This window comes from Telmatherina bonti, assembly GCF_933228915.1.
Source record: "Telmatherina bonti genome assembly, chromosome: 3".
NCBI classification, from domain to species: domain Eukaryota; kingdom Metazoa; phylum Chordata; class Actinopteri; order Atheriniformes; family Telmatherinidae; genus Telmatherina; species Telmatherina bonti.
The window spans coordinates 32,743,080-32,754,114 of record NC_136621.1 but is presented as its reverse complement, the minus strand read 5'-3'; positions in this window follow the sequence as shown (position 1 = coordinate 32,754,114).

The following is an 11,035-nucleotide window of genomic DNA, read 5'->3' as shown; positions in this document are numbered from 1 at the left end:
CTCTCAGTCATGCTAACACATGGTAGATGTGAAAAAATTGATTCAATTGATTGTTTAAATTTTGTAATATTATTGTCTGATAAACATCTACTATAGTAGAATTTATTTTTGGTCAGTGAGTAATCAAATAAAGTGAATTCAAAGGTTAACAAGAAGTGATCGGACAAGACAGGGTTTTGAGGAAATACTTTGAGCTTATCAGTCTCAATACCATATGTTAGAACAAGATCAAGAGTGTGACCATGAGAGTGAGTGGCTCCATTGACATTTTGTGAAAACCCAATTGAGTTTAGAATAGAGCTAAAGGAAATGTTTAAACTATCATTTTCAACGTCAACGTGAATATTAAAATCACCTAGTACAATGACCTTATCAGTAGTCAGCACTAACTCAGACAAGAGATCAGAGAATTCGGTCAGAAACTCGGAGTAAGGTCAAGGTGGGCGATACACTAATGCTAAAAGGAGCGGTTTCTCTGAATTCCATTTTGGATTAGATAAATTTAATGTCAGGAATTCAAAGGATTTATAGTTAGTTTTGTGCTTAGGATTAATTAAAAATTCTGACTTAAAAATAGCTGCACCACCTCCTCCTCTGCCTGTAGTTCTAGGAATGTGAAAGTTTAAATAGTTAGCTGGCGTAGCTTCATTAATACTAACATAATCCTCTTGCTGTAACCAGGTTTCCGTAAGACAGAATAAATCAATGTGCTGATCACCTATCAAGTCATTGACTAATAAAGACTTATTTGGGAGGGATCTAATATTCAGTAGGCCACACTTTATTGTCTTATTTTCAGATTTTATTAGATCCATTGTTTTTATTTTTATGAGGTTTTCACGATTAACCCCAGAAGTGTTTTTGTGTTGTTTAATTCTTACTGCTGGGAAGTTGTATAAGGTCGGAATGGGGTTTTGGGTGGGCGGCGGCAGGTGGGAAGCTGCAGAAAAGTGTGTAGGACTACAATTCTGCCTCCTGGTCCCAACCCTGAGTTGTCAATTTAGCTGACTAATAAAAGAGTCCATATTGCTAGATAAGAGAGCGGCTCCTTCCAACGTGGGATGGATGCCATCTCTCCTAATAAGACCAGGCTTTCCCCAAAAAGCGCTCCAATTATCTATAAAACCCACGTTGTTATCGGGACACCACCTAGACAACCAGCGGTTGAAGGATGACATGCGGCTAAACATGTTGTTACATCGTGGCCGAAATAAAGGTGCAACACATCTCAAGTTTTTTCTCAACTTTACTCGGCGGGTGCACACATTACAAGCACAGTTTTTTCCTTTGGCATAGCTTGTTCTGCGGTTCTCAGCATAACACCGCCTACAACAAAGTAACATTAAGGCGAGTTCGCCCTCTACTGGTGTAGTGTATAAAATATATAAAACATAACTAAATGTTTCCAATAATATTCAGTATACCACATCTCCCCCACCTTTAAGCAAAAACTTGTCTGGGGTAACTAACAATTTTTTTTAAGTGTAGCATACATATTATAATAACAAACTGAAAATGACTTAGCTCAAGACTAAGCAATATAAATGAACTATTAGCATTCTAGTAAACAAAATCTTTAAGGTGCACAGGTGCATGTCTCTCTCTATGAGAACGTCTCATTTCTGGCTCTGTGGGTAAAACTTTCTCTGCCTGAATACCTGGAGCAGGGGGTATCCCTGGCTCTACCTCTGAACTAGAACTCGGTTGTTCTAACATTAGCGGTTTGTTCATTTCCGGTAAAGTAACATTAGATGTAGTGTCTGGAAACAACGCCCTCTCTTTCTCAACCTTTAGCTCGGGATCAGGTAATCTAGCTCTGACCTGATCTACATGCCTTTTCACAACTTGACCAGTACCAACATTAACAGTGTAAGAAAGAGGTCCTGAACAGTCTTGGATAACACCAGGAATCCATTTTGGTCCATAAGAATAGTTCCTGATGAGTACATCATCTCCAGATGTAAATCCTCTTTCTTTGCTGTGTGTGTCATGATTCACTTTCTGTTTCAGTTGTTTTTGTTGCACTTTGGTTTTTACGTCCGGAACAACCAAATCCAGCGCTGACCTCAGTCTGCGTTACCTCATGAGTTCTGCAGGTGACAAGCCTGTCGTTGCATGAGGTGTGATCCTGTAGCTAAATAAGAATCTTGACAATCTTGTTTGGATTGTCCCATCTTTCATCTTTTTCATCCCCTCTTTAAAGGTTTGAACAGCTCTCTCCGCTAGTCCATTTGATGATGGGTGAAACGGGGCGGATCTTTTTGCTTCATGAACACTTCAAACTTTGCACTTGAGAAGCAAGTCCCATTATCGGACACAAGCATTTTTGGTATTCCAAAAATACTGAAGCTTTGTCTGAGTTTTTCAATAGTGACTTGGGAGGTGCAAGAGTTTGTTGGATACACGTCCAGCCACTTTGAATGAGCATCCACAATCACGAGAAACATTTCTCCAAGGAATGGTCCAGCGTAGTCCACATGAATTCTTGACCATGGTGACTCAGGCCATTCCCACGGGTGCAGTGGTGCAGGGGCAGGTGCTTTTTGATGTGCCTGACACTCATGACATGCCTGAACAGTTCTTTCTACATCTTGATCCATTCCTGGCCACCACATGTACGCTCTGGCCAGTCCTTTCATTTTAGTCATTCCTGTGTGAGTTTGATGCAATAGTTTGAGCATCCTTTCTCTTCCTTTTGTAGGGATTACAACTCGAGCTCCCCAGAGAACACAGCCATCTCTTACACTTAGCTCCATTTTTCTCTGGTGGAAAGCTTTGAGGTTTGGATCATAATCTGCAGGCCACCCTTTGAGGATGTATTCATGTACTTGTGATAAAACAGTGTCTTTAGCGGTCCACTGCTTTATTTGACTCGCTTGTATCAATGTCTCATCCAAAATGTCCATCATTAGAACTTGCTCAGTCCTCTCCTCCTTTCTTAGTTTGACCGGGACTGGCAATCTGCTCAATGCGTCTGCATTTGCGTGATGTTTGCCTGGTTTGTAGACTATGTTGTACTTGTATGCGCTGAGTTTCACAGCCCACCTTTGCACTCTTGGCGATCCCATTTGGGGAATTGGCTTCTTTTCGTTAAACAGATAAATCAGTGGCTTGTGATCTGTATAAATCACAAAGTTTCGTCCGTACAAATATTTGTGGAATTTTTCAATCCCAAATATGATTGCGAGCCCTTCTTTATCCAACTGTGAGTATCTTGTCTCTGCAGGTTGTAAAGTACGGGAAACAAACCCAATTGGTCTCTCACTTCCATCTTCCATGACGTGTGATAATACTGCACCTACTCCATAAGGCGAAGCATCACATGACAAAACCAGCTCTCTGTCCGCTGAGTAGGGCACCAAAACATTGGATGTGTTGAGCATGTCTTTTGCGTTTTGAAAGGCTTCTTCTCGCTCTTTATTCCATTTCCATCGAACATCATGTCTCAAGAGCTCATGTAATGGCGCCAACCTAGTTGCAAGGTTCGGAAGGAACTTGTTGTAATAGTTTAACAGTCCCAAAAATGACTTGAGCTCTGTAACATTTGTTGGGGCGGGAGCATCCTGGATTGCTTTGACCTTTTTCTCCACTGGGTGTAATCCTTGTGCATCTACTCTGTACCCTAAGTACTCCACTTCATCCTGAAGAAAGGTACACTTGTTTCTTCTGAGACGTAGTCCAGCCTCTTTCAGTCTTTTAAGCACAATGTCCAAGTTCCTGATGTGATCAGCTTTGTTCACTCCGCTGACCAAAATGTCATCCAAATACACTGCGACCAGAGGAATTCCACTTAAAAGACTCTCCATCGTCCTTTGAAATATGGCCGGAGCGGAGGCCACACCGAACGGTAGTCTGTTGTAGGTGAATAATCCTCTGTGCGTGTTCACTGTGAGGTATTTCTTGGACTTTTCATCCATGAGTATTTGTTGATAAGCATGACTCATGTCTAACTTGGAAAACTGCTTTCCTTTAGCAAGTGCATTGAACAAGTCATCTACTCTGAGTATTGGATATTGCTCGAGTGAGGACACTGTATTTACTGTTAGTTTGTAATCTCCACACAATCTGACTGTGCCCACTGGTTTCAGGATGGGTACTACCGGAGCTGCCCATTCTGAATATTTCACAGGGGTGATGATGTCCTCTTCTAAAAGTCTGTCAATTTCCTCATCCACTTTAGCTCTCATAGCATAAGGAATTGATCTGGGGCGGAAGAAGCGTGGAACTGCGTTTTCTTTCACGTGGATGGTAGCTTTGGTGCCTTTCAACGTGCCCAGCTCCTCCTTGAAAACTTCTTCATGTTTGCATAGCACTTCTTGTAAAGTCACATTTGCCTCTTTATCTCTCTCAGAGTGAATACTATGTACTTGACGAGCTTTGTCTCTGGCTTTTATTTCTGTCCAGTCCAGTTGAATGTCCTCCAGCCAGCCTCGGCCTAGCAAAGTAGGTCCATCGCCTTTTACGACCACTAGGGATAGTTTGGCTCTTTGCTTATGGTACTTGACCTGGACTTGAGCTGCTCCCACAACTGTCACTGGATGCCCTGTATAAGTCTCCAACTTGATTCTCACTGGTTTAATGTTGGGGGTTTTGCTTGATTTCCACATTGTTTTAAATGTCTTTTCACTCACACGGTGAGACTGCAGCCGGTATCAATCTCAAAAGTCACTCTTTTGCCATTTAGTTTCATACTCTCAGTGTATGGCTCAACTTTTCTTAGGGGCATTTCACTCATGCGCCCTAGCTGGAACTTCATTGTTTGTAATGTGAAAGGATCTTCATCAGAACTATCCGAGTTGCTTTCCTCTTGCCTTTCTTTAACATTATGTGAACGATAGCCTGAACGAGCTTGCTCCTTTTTAACACCAGGTTTAGCATTTCCTTTTTGCTTGGTTTTGTTTCGACAAGCTTTGGCAATTTGGCCCACTTTTCCGCATGCATGACATTTCTCTTGTTTGAACTTACATTCTGATGCCTTGTGTTGTCCTTTGCACCGGTAACACTCTGGAACACTGCCGCTCTTGAACGCGCCTCCCTGATGCGTGCCTTTGTTTATCTTGAAGCACTTCACAGTTGCGCTTGGATTTTGGAGGTCATGTGCATTTTTATTGGCGGTTTCAGCAGCTACTGCAATGGACAAGGCTTTTTCACATGTTAAATCTGCTTCTGCTAGGAGTCGTCTTTGGATACGGTCGTCATTAATTCCACATACGATCCTATCTCTCAACTTTTGCTCCAACGTGTTGGCATAATTACAGTCCTGTGCAAGCCTGCGCAGTTCTGCTACATAATCCACGACTGATTCATTTGGCTTATGACTGCGGGAATCAAACTTGTACCTCTGGACGATTTCACTTGGCTTTGGGTCGAAGTGGTTTTTCAGCAACGATACCAGCTCTGTGTAAGTCTTCTCTTTTGGTTTACTCGGGCTGAGGAGATTCCGTATTAAACTGTATGTAGATGCGCCGACTACACTGAGGAGTATAGCTCTCTGCTTATCCCCGTTATCAATCTCATTGGCCTCAAAAAACTGATCCATTATTTCACAGTATTCTTCCCAGCTTTGATTTTTAGCATCAAACGCTGCTAGAGTGCCGATGGTCGCCATCTTTTCTGTAACTTACGGTGCTCTCCCCCCTTATAAAGTCTTTAGCCCGACAGCCACGTCCTTACTGTGCCATCCTGTTTGTCCTCGTCGCCAAAAAGATGTTACATCGTGGCCGAAATAAAGGTGCAACACATCTCAAGTTTTTTCTCAACTTTACTCGGCGGGTGCACACATTACAAGCACAGTTTTTTCCTTTGGCATAGCTTGTTCTGCGGTTCTCAGCATAACACCGCCTACAACAAAGTAACATTAAGGCGAGTTCGCCCTCTACTGGTGTAGCGTATAAAATATATAAAACATAACTAAATGTTTCCAATAATATTCAGTATACCACACATGTCATCGCTGATTAAATTTGGCAAGGGACCAGAGAAAACTACGGAGTCCGACATGCTCTTGGCAAAGTTACACACCGAAGCAACATTAATTTTAGTGACCTCCGATTGGCGTAACCGGGTGTCGTTACCGCCGACGTGAATTACAATCTTACGGTATTTACGTTTAGCCTTAGCCAGCAGTTTCAAATACGATTCGACGTCGCCCGCTCTGGCCCCAGGAATGCATTTGACTATGGTCCCCGGTGTCTCTAGAGCCACGTTTCTGACTATGGAACTACCTATAATCAGGGTTTCTGCCTCAGCGGGTGTGTCACCGAGCGGGGAAAATCTGTTAGAAACGTGAACAGGTCGGTGGTGGCCAGTGGGTTTTGGTTTGGGGCTACGCTTCCGCCTGACCGTCGTCCAGCCCGCCTCGGCTCCCGGCTGCGCGGGAACTGCTGAGGGACGGCTCGGGATGGCTGCCCTGGCTGGTAGCTCCGCACTGGCTAATGGGGGCTAATGGTGTGGGAAGAGAGTTAGCAGCCATGCTAAAACCGAGTGCTTGAGCTGTTTAAGTCAGTAAACAGAAAGCCAAAGATCCCAAAAATAAATGCAATATATAGAACAGTGGTTTGGGAAGATATTGTGCGCTAAAGTGAGTGGTTGGTTAACAATAGATAGAAGTTAGAAAGAAGTTAAAGGAGCCAACGGCTCGTAGCAATCCGCAGTGACACACGCTAGGGAAACAGGAAATGACACAATACGTTACCGCAACGTCAGCGCGTCCAGACCTCTTCTGACCAATCAGAGTGAGTGATGCTGAAGAGTGAGGAAGCTCAATAGTTAGATCTTATACTAGTTTTGCACTTAACCCCTTAAGGTCCTGGTGTACCATCTGGTTGAGGTAAACTTGCAATGACTATCCCTACCAGTTGCTTTGGGTGTGTAAAACCCAAATGAAGTGTTTCCTATATAACTACTGTTTCAGATTCCCACCATTTCACTGTTATGTTATCATTAACTTATATCTCAGCCATTTACTAAAAACATTTATTCTGATTATTTGTGTCCAAAACATGGAAAAATGCAAATAAACATTTTTCTCTGGCTTTATGTTTTTCTCTTAGTGTAAATTTTAAAGTATTAAAGTAATACCTAAAAATTTGCACACTTTAGTCACAATAGCAGAACGGTACGTGTTTCATAAAACTCCAAATATTTACATATGCAGCCGGTTTTACCTGCAGGAAGACCAGTTTGGCGCCTTGACTCTGTCACAACAAACCCATGTTGTGATAAACGTAGGATGTAATTTGACATGTAATTTATTTACATAGACATATGTAAATCTTTTGCAGGAGGAGGCGTGACTGAGGAGACAAGTGGCACAATTTTAAAGTGTGTGATGAGCTGTGCAGGATACTATTAACGTTGTCAATTGTTGACTAAAACATGGATGAGGGTTTCAACTGCAGAAAAGGGAAGAGACGGACAGATATGGGTGATGTTCTTCATGTGGAAGACGGCAGTTCTGGTCATGTAGTTCATGCGTTGCTGAAAGGAGAGGCTATCGTCAAGGAGGAGACAGAGGTTGCAAATGTGAGGGGCCAAAGGCACGGAGGTCAGAGGTGGTTCCATGATTTCTAAAATGAAAAAAAAAAATTATTGATTTGCCTGATCTTAACAGAGCTGAGTGTATTTTGTAATAATTGCTGGAAAAACCAGTTGATCACAGCCAGTTTACATAAAGGCTTGTCTATGAAAGCAGATCAGTGAGAATTTTCCAAAGCTTTGAATTATGTAATTGTACTCAAAGAAATCCCTGAATCAGTCTTTCAGAAAGGAGGAGTCCTCCTGAGCTTTAGTTTAGCACGTACAAAATGTCCTTGATAAGCTTTTTTTTTTAACATCCAACCAAGTTTCTAACCTGGTGGCAGCCCCGTAAACCTGCACCATACAATTCTCAGGAAGTAAACATCGTTCAACCGACAATAAACCCACAATATTTTTCTGCTGCACGCTAAATAACAGAAATTGCCATCTAATTTCTTTAACTTTTAACCTCAGAGATGTGGTGTAAATAATTACAACACTGGCATACATTATGATTTCATTACTTGAACCTTTCAAAGCATCTATGCTGAGTATTTACAAAATATTAAAGGCCCATAAAAATCCAATTATCTCACAAATAAAAGCAGAAGTGAAAACTTACTTGGAGACCTTCATGTAGGCAAAACCCACTTGCAAACAAAAGAGTAAACCTACCTCTCATTTTTCATCATCAGAGTCCCGGCTTCTTTACAGCCACAAGCAAGGTTATTCTCCATTGTGTGAAAAACCCAATTACATATCGGTGATTTAATTTTCCTAAAGACTGTAAGCACCTGAGACGTGCATCTGTGAAAGTTCAGGAAGAACAGAGCAGTGTGTTGGCCAAACAACATCTAACAAACTTTGTAAACTACATGTGCAACTCTACTGTTTGAATGTTGTGAATAAATGGATGGATGGATTTGTTTTTCTTTTTTCCTCTGGCTTAACTGTAAGAAACAAGACATTTTTTTCCTTTTTTTTTTTTTCCTAAAACACACCCTTCCTCTATATCTTGCTACCCTCCTGGTGTCATACAGGAAGATAAGACACAAAAACAGACAAGCAACTTTGGAGTTTATTGGAGGTTGAATAACAGATAAGTGGCAGGGCAGGTTGGCAGGTGAGCAGCCAGAAGCAGCTGGGACACTGGAGTAGCAGGTCAGCAGGAAGGATTTCACAGAAGTGCAAACAACAATCTTGCAGATGCAAGTGATACAACTGGAGCAAATATGTTAAGACAGTAACAGGATGATTGAAGTTGTCTGCGTTGCAACTTGCTGCCAGTCACCAGGAGCTCCACCTGCAAATGAAGACACACACAAACACACCGCACCCAGGATCAGCAGAGCCATGACACCTTGTACTCCAATAACACCTTGTTCAACATCAAAATGTGCCACTTTAATATCATAAATGAGAATTTACTGAGTGGTAATTAAAGAACTGATTAATTTGGACAAAAGCTCTTGTGGAGCTTAAGGCCATGAAAGTTAAGCTTTCAACAGGAAGAGCGAGAGAGAAGGAGGGTGGTATTACCTGTATAACAAACAGCAAGACAATTTTATTTGTTTAATTTTAAGTTTTCTTTTTATTTGATATATTTGTGAGAATTAGTTCACCAATACTTCTGTTTTTCATTTTTAAACATACATATCAAGACAAGCGCTCAATTAACTGCAATGTTGTTGTTTGTCCTCTAGATGGCAGTACGTGAGATGAACCTTTTTTCCACTGCATTTAAAAAAAAAAAAAAAAAAAAAAAAAAAAAGTTTCCAGACAGTGTTTACTCTCTACTTTTATTTTTCATACCCAAAGTTACAGACATGTACAACCCAGAAAAGTAAATTTTTTTTGTTTTTCTTTCTTCACATAACTTCACATACTTTTAATTCTTATTACCAGCTCCAAGCCGCTTTGCTTCATCATCACATGTTCAGATCCTTTATTCTGCCTTGCTCTTTTCTGTTTTTCACACACCAACACAGACACAAAATGACCACTGCAACTCTCTGCAGGACGGTTTAGCCATGTTCTGTAGATTGGATGTCCCAGTGTGATAAACTATTGATATGGGGCTCAAGTAACACACCTGATATCTGCGGAGAAAGGCAATGAAGGAGAGGGGAGGGGCAGGTAGAAAGACAATAGTGTCAGAATGAGGGGGGGTGAAAGAGAGAAAAGAGAAAATTGTACCTAAAAGAGGATGACAAGCAAGAGTGAAGACTGGAACCAGATCACAGACTCACATACACTCCAAGTTCACATACAGGCCTGTAATGGATTGAAGCACGAATACCCAACCCTGGTCCTCAAGGACCGGTGTCCTGCAGGTTTTCCAAGTGTTCCTGCTGGAACACACCTGACTCAGACTAAGACAAGCTTTGCACATGTCTGCAAAATACACATTGAGACAAGAGACACTTGGAAAACCTGCAGGACACTGGTCCTCAAGGACTAGGACTGGGGATCCCTGGATTGGAAAACTAGACGGATGGTCAGACCCTGTAGCCAATAGCTGAGCTGCGCATTGTGATGACTCAGGGCTCAGGAAATAGAATGAAGAGGGCAGTGAATGCATAGTAAAAGTGTGTGTGTGTGTGTGTGTGTGAAGATAAATGGATCACTGTTAGAGAAGAAACATCCAGTTGTCTATAACTATGCGCATCGTGGCCTCACTCTGCAATGCCCCCACCAAACTACTTAGCATTCTCCCCATGTTTTAGTGTACTTGCATATATGTGTTTGCCATGTAAACAGAGGGACTTATTGTGTGACAGTTAAACTCCACTGCCAGCACAATGGCAACATACTCACCCCTTAAATTCTACATCTCCTCCTCTTTAATACCTGATGGCCATCTTTGTTTTTCTTGACTGTTTGCAGGTGGGAAGTTAACACTGCCCCCTCTCCCGTCAACTGCTCCAACACAACTCCTTTCTCTGCTTCTACCAGTAGTACAGTCTGTGGTGTTTTATTTGTATTAGTAAAAAATGAAACCGACCTACATTATTATCAGTACAATTGGACTTTTTAAAGTGGAAAATATAACATGTCTAAGCTCAAATACCTGGTGTAGGGAGTGTGATAAAATGAGTCGACAGAACAGTTTGATGAGATTTAAAGTTAATGAAGACAGTAAAGGTACTTATCTTTTCTGTTCAGTGAGACATTTTAGTAGGACAAAGTAGTACAGTTAAGAAACTTTACCCTCGCATTTTCCATCATCAGTTTGCACACATACATACACACAAACACCAAATGTCAGGGGATGAAACAGAGAAATAAGTCCACTAAAATCACCGTTGATTCAACAGTCATTGCATAGTTTCCAGTCATCTTGTTACGTCACATTAAACAATATTTTCTTAAATGTGAATATTGATTTAATCTCAATAAGCAATTTTCACTGTCATGACGTAATAAGTTTGACGTAAGTTTTTATATCGTACATTCTTCTTCATAGACCTGTCTGTAGTAACCAGTTATCACTTTACTAATAAGGATTTTCCTCCAA